Source organism: Oncorhynchus keta, chromosome 34 (genome assembly GCF_023373465.1).
Source record: "Oncorhynchus keta strain PuntledgeMale-10-30-2019 chromosome 34, Oket_V2, whole genome shotgun sequence".
NCBI classification, from domain to species: Eukaryota; Metazoa; Chordata; class Actinopteri; order Salmoniformes; family Salmonidae; genus Oncorhynchus; species Oncorhynchus keta.
Window position 1 is genome coordinate 56,987,112 of NC_068454.1, and position 6,226 is coordinate 56,993,337.

The following is a 6,226-nucleotide window of genomic DNA, read 5'->3' on the forward strand; positions in this document are numbered from 1 at the left end:
TTTACCGAAGCAAGGTATAGGTTGCATCTTGGTCAAGGGCAGAGAAGAAGCAATAACATACCCACCTGGGATTTGATCATGTCAATAATGATCATCAGCCTCTCTACCTTCGGACCAGAATGCCTACCTTCCAGTAGGAGCTCATGCTCTGTGTCAGGTGTCAAGTGGAATTATCAGGGCCTGGGAGAGAGACCTCCATTGTTTGTGAAAGCCTCAGTCATTGTCACACTACATCTCTAGCCACAAGGGGAAATGGGACAGGAAAGCTTCTAAGGTGATCTTATTCTACATGTTAGTCTAGGTAACTCATAGGGGAATGTGGAAATCCCTAAAGCAATAGATTCACCATGATCTTACAGAGTGTCTATATAGGGTCTCCAGGCCAAAACCTACTTGCATGTCTGTTGAACATGATTATGTAAAGGAACCGTCTTCACACGGAGCATCAGTATCGCGCCATACAGCGGATTCTCCAGATGTAAGGATGTGTGATGATAATATGTAAAATTCCTCAATTAAGATATGTCAATAGTACGAGACAATGTGAAAAGGCCATTTTATGATCCTTTGTGTAAGAGAGAGAAATAAAATAAACTGTTATTGGTTGCGTACACAGTTTAGCATGTGTTGTGGGAGGTGTAGCGAAATGCTTACAGTATGTTCCTATTTCCTATCAGTAAATGCAGTGAATGTCAAACAAGCACACAATAATCAAAAATGTACCACGGCAGTAGATACAGTGGGGCAAAAAAGTACTTAGTCAGCCACCAATTGTGCAAGTTCTCCCACTTAAAAAGATGAGAGAGGCCTGTAATTTTCATCATAGGTACACTTCAACTATGACAGACAAAATTAGAAAAAAAAATACAGAAAATCACATTGTAGGATTTTTAATGAATTTATTTGCAATGAAAATTACAGGCCTCTCTCATCTTTTTAAGTGGGAGAACTTGCACAATTGGTGGCTGACTAAATACTTTTTTGCCCCACTGTATATAAATAGTATGTAAACATTATTAAAGTTACCGGTATTAATTTCAATGACTATGTGCACATGCTATCAATCCATAAGGTGCAGGGTAGAGTACAGGGTGGGAGCTGGCTATTGACAGTGACTCAGGGGCAGAGTAGGGTACTAGGCAGAGGGCAGGGTACTGGCCGGAGGCTGTCTAGTGGTGTCTATTTAATAGACACCTAAAACCGCTAAAGCAGTCATTTGGACTGCTCATGAATTGAATCGTTTTATTACTCTGCCATTTTTAAAGTAATTTCCTCAATAAGTCTATATAAACACACTGTCAGTGTTAGAATCGCAATATCACATAGAGAACTGGAGTTATAACCAGTTTTAGGAGGGCGCGTCATTTCCCCCCGCAGCCCCTCCTACTCCCGACAGTAGGGCCTGCTCTACTCCTTCTCCTGACATTGAAGGTGCAGTGCTCAGTTGATAATCAAGCAGATAATTGCCTCGAAACTGAACCTAAACTATACCGAAAAATAATTTCACACATATTACAACAGATTAAATAAATTAAGTAAAGTATGATGGGGGAGAAAGGGGGATAATGGGTGAGATGATGAATGAGGGAACGCGAATGATGCATAATTATGTAATCCCCCGGATGGATGCACATGCTACGTTAGCATTGCTACAACATCTGAATGAAAACGACTCAGATGGTGGGGAAGAAATGAATTGAAAAGGAATCTTTGCACAATCAGGATCAATGCACAATTTTTTATTTGTGACCGACCGGCTTGATTCGGTCCTATGTAACAAAATTTGAAATTGTGTTTTCATTGGATAAAAGTAGAGACTTAGAGCGATAAAAAAATAGTATATCATACTCTGCCGTTGAGGGACAATGGGAAAGTAATTCTGCTTTGTAAGTTGATAAACTTGTAACCCCACTTTAGAGAAAATGACCTTGAACGTTTTGGTACACCTATGAAGAGCTCTTCTTTGTCTACACGCATTCAGCATCGTTCACAGCCTCTTAAGCCTTAGCCCCACTCATCTCTTTAAGGATTCACGTGAGGCCATGTGCTAAACAGAGTGAGTATGGTAGTGTAGTAACAACCAAATATTAAGACTAAAAGTGTTGAAGGTAGGAGCAACAATACACTTTATCTAGTCCTTGGCCTATATCCTAATCTGACTTTGGTGCAGTTCATGTTGTTCTTGACATTACCGTCTCAGGTAAACGCACACTATATCAAATAAAATCAAATATGATTTGTCACATGCACAGGACGCAGAAGGTGTAAACGGTACAGTGAAATAGTTACTTGCATATTTGCATAATAGCAATACAAAAAATAGAAATTGTCAAGTTACATTTTTTAAATAATTATTAGATGATTCTTAGCCAGCCACACTTGTCATGTGAAATAAATGCTATAACCACCCCCAGCCACATCTAACTAAGTGAATGGATCACTATTGTCTAGACATGTTCATGAAATACAACAGATGACCGTAATCACCCCCAGACACATCTGGTGAAGTGGAATTTTTTGTTTAGACACGTGGCTGGCAAGCTAGATTTCCGAGTTCCCAGTTCCCAGTTGTTTTGAAAGCGGCAATAATCCCAACCCCTTACTACTAGTTAGAAATACAAACTGATTGTCATAGCTAGACACCATGCATGAATCTGCAGGTGGCTAAAGCTAATGAACGAGATGCAATGTTAGCTAGCTAGCTAACATTAGGTTTAAGCTAGCAATGCAAATGACTTTCTGAGATACACATAATATTACTACACAAATCATACACGTAACATTAGCTAGTGAGGCAGCCAGCTAACATTAGCTAGCTAGCTAACAGTACGCTTTAATAACTTGCAATGAAAACGACTTTCTGACAAAATTAGAAACATAATATCTGACTCTTACCCCTACATGTCACGGATACCATGGTTGCCCTTAGTTTGGAGATGTAATCCAGAAACAGGTGTTTTATACAACAGCTTTCTGTGTTCTTTGTCTCCCTCCGCGTATTTGCAATCAAACACCAGACTTTCTCCATCTCCTTAGCTATCATACTCTGCTTCCACCGGGCAACCCACTGATTTCACAACTCTGTCAACTTTTTCTGTAACCTTTTCAACAACACTGTTGATCACCATTTCAGGAGCATGCTACAGAAGCATACCATAGCGGGAAGGGTAAACCAACTAGGCTCGTAATTTAACAATTGTATTAGTATTTACAGATGGCATACACGTTTGTTATTATTAAGGCACATGAAAGTTCACATGTTCCAGAAGGCATTTCTGCAGAAAACATTTATTTTTTATAAAAATTTGTGACATGTGACATACGCATAGTTTCCTGAAATTAGTTTCAGAGGACACATATACAGTAGGCAATGTGTGTCAAAGCAATCAGACATTAAGAGCAATACCTGTGTACAACACAAATGCCAGGAGGCACATCAGTAATCAGTTATCTCAGAAAAAGTGTGACTTGATCGATACAGTTCATAACATTATTTGTTACCTGGGTATTGAAGCTGTCTCTCTGTCCGAGCTTTGGTACACCTGTCCTGTCTCCGCCATTTAGATGGTAGTGGGGTGAACAAGCCGTGGTTCGGGTGGCTGAAGTCCTTGAGGATCTTCTTGGCCCCAGTGTGACTCCGAAGATGCGTTGGACTGACTGTGCCACACTCTGGAAAGCCCTGCGGTTGCGAATGGTGCAATTGCCATAACAGGAGGTGATACAGCCTGACAGAATGTTCTCAATTGTGCATCTGTAGAAGTTTGTGAGGGTCTTAGTGGCCAAATCGAATTTCTTCAGCCTCCTGAGGTTCTTCACTGCACTGTCGGTGTGAAGGGATCGATGTGCACACAGAGGAACTTGAAGCTTTTGACCCTTTCCACTACGGCCCGTCAGCTCCTTCGTTTTGTTGACATTGAGGGAGAGGTTATTTTTCTGCCACCACTTTGCCAAGGCACTCACCTCCTCCCTGCAGGCTGTCTCATCGTTGTTGTTAATCGGGCCTTGTTAAGGATAGGGGGCAGTATTTCCCCTTTGGATGAATTGCATGCCCATAGTGAACTGCATCAAAATCAGTCCTAAATTGCTAATATATGCATATTATAATTAATATTGGATAGGAAACACTCTGTATTTTCTAAAACCGTTTGAATTATGTCTGTGAGTATAACAGAACTCACAGGGCAGGCAATCTTGCAAACTAGTTTTTAAATCCTGAAAGTTGGGGCAACTTTGACGTCATCGCCCCCTCCCTCCCCAACAAGTTATGGATCTAGAAACCCTTCCTATGTCTTCCACTAGATGTCCTCATTCAGTAGAAAGTGTAATGGAGCATTTGCTGTGAACTTTGACCTAATGGGAAGGAAAGTGCTAGAGTGTCGCAAAAGATTCATGTGCTTGAAGGCGCGTATGCGTTGGAGTGCTTCGTCTGTTCCAATCAGCCCCAGATGAACTAGGATGTCCCGGTTGGTATGCCATTCGATGTGTATGATTATAACATCCTGAAGATTGATTTTGCACTTAGTTTGACCTGTTTTGTCGACCTGTAATATGTAATTTGGAAGTTTTGATGCAAAATTATCCTGGACCAGAAGTAATTTTTTGGGCATTTGAGCTGAAAGTGGTAGCAGATGCTGCTACATGGACACTAGAATTGAACATTATGAAACAAAACAATTTATTGTTGAACGAGGACTCCTTGCACTACATTCTGATCGAAGATCATCAAAGGTAAGGGAATATTTATGTTGTAATTTTGTATTTCTGTTGACACCAACATAGCGGAGAAATATTGTTACGTCTGAGCGCTGTCTCAGATTATTGCAATGTTAGGCTTTTTCCGTAACGTAAATAAAAAACTGTGACACAGCGGTCGCATTAAGAACCAGTGTATCTTTTTAATTATATGTAGAACATGTATCTTCAGTCAAAGTTTATGATGAGTATTTCTGTTATCTGGCGTAGCTTTCTATAATTCCTCCGGACATTGTGGAGACTTTTCTGAACATGGCGTCAATGTAAACCGAGATTTATGGATATAAAATGCATATTATCGAACAAAACGTAAATGTACTGTGTAACATGTCATATGACTGTCATCTGATGAAGATTTTCAAGAGGTTAGAGAATTATTATTTTTTTAATCCTGCTTTTGTCATTTTATATTTTGTGGTACAAAATGGCTACATTTTCTCTTTGTTTTGGTGGTGGTCTAACATAAATATATGCTGTGTTTTCGCCGTAAAACATTTTAAAAATCTGACACGCTGGGTAGATGAACAAGGTGTTTATCTTTCATTTGAGGTATTGGACTTGTTAATGTGTGGAGGTTAAACATTTCTAAGAATATTTTTGCATTCTCTGCGCCACCGTTTCAGCTGAACGGGGGTTGTAGTTCCTGTAGGGGAACCCACAGGCTTAACAAGTTTTAAACGGTTGTCTATTCAACAAACTGATTGAGTTGGAGATGTGTGTGGCCACAGGAGGGGGCTAAGCAGCACCCTTGTTGGCCTTCAGATTTCAGGATCAGTGTGGCGGAGTTGTTGTTGCCAACTTTCACCCCCTGGGGGCGGCCCGTCAGGAAGACCAGGACCCATGGCCATGAGCTTAGTGATGAGCTTGGAGGACAATATGGTTTTGAAGACTGAGCTCTAGTTGATGAACAGCATTCTTACCTTTGGGGTGGCAGGGTAGCCTAGTGGTTAGAGCGTTGGACTAGTAACCTGAAGGTTGCGAGTTCAAACCCCCGAGCTGACAAGGTACAAATCTGTCGTTCTGCCCCTGAACAGGCAGTTAACCCACTGTTCCCAGGCCGTCATTGAAAATAAGAATGTGTTCTTAACTGACTTGCCTGGTTAAATAAAGGTAAAGTTAAAAAAAAAAATGTTTTTAAATTCCTCTTGTTCTGCAAACTTGATGATTTAGTTGGAGGCATGACTGCGTGGCCACTCACGGGTGAACAGGGCTGAGAACGCACCCTTGTGGGTCACCAGTGTTGAGGATCAGCGGGGTGGAGATGTTTCCTACCCTCACCACCTGGGGGTGGCCCGTCAGGAAGTCCAGGACCCATTTGCACAGGGCGGGGTTGAGACCCAGGGTCTCGAGCTTAATGACTAGTTTGGAGGGTACTATGTAGTTAAATGCTGAGCTGTAGTCGAACAGCATTCTTACATAGGTATTCCTCTTGTCCAGATGGGTTAGGCAGTGTGCAGTGTGATTTCGATTGCGT